This window comes from Bison bison, unplaced genomic scaffold (assembly GCF_000754665.1).
Source record: "Bison bison bison isolate TAMUID 2011002044 unplaced genomic scaffold, Bison_UMD1.0 scf7180017855660, whole genome shotgun sequence".
Classification (NCBI taxonomy): Eukaryota; Metazoa; Chordata; class Mammalia; order Artiodactyla; family Bovidae; genus Bison; species Bison bison.
Window position 1 is genome coordinate 4,980 of NW_011486233.1, and position 587 is coordinate 5,566.

Genomic DNA, 587 nt, shown 5'->3' on the forward strand with positions numbered 1-587 from the left:
CATATAGTCAAAAGTACTCTATGTTGTTGTGTTAGTTGCTGAGTTGTGTCCGACTCTTGGAGACCCTATGGACTGTAACCCACCAGGTTCCTCTGTCCATAGAATTCTCCAGACAAGAATACTTGAGTGGGTTGCCAATTCCTTCTCCAGGGGATCTTCAACACCCATGAATCAAACCCAGGTCCTGGGCATTGCAGGCAGATTCTTTACCATCTGAGCCACTAGAGAAGTCCAGGGTCTTTGCTAACTACCTGTATTATACGCATTTTTCTTTATTAATACAGAGAGCATTTTGAGATCTACTTTGTCATACAGCATCATTAGGCTTGTAAGAAGAGACTAAATATTGCAAGCATGGGGACACAGGATTGGGAACTGGAATAAACTATAGAGATTAAGAATTCATACTCATCAGGATATTATCACACATTGTCTGGCCTACTGGCATTGATTCACAATCAATGATCCATCATCTATCTGTGAATTTCCATCACCTATATGTCTGCCAAAGGCCTGCTCAATGGTTAATCATCAAATTATTGGGCCCCTAAGGCTTAAAGAACAAAACCCCATTTTCTCTGTGTGAA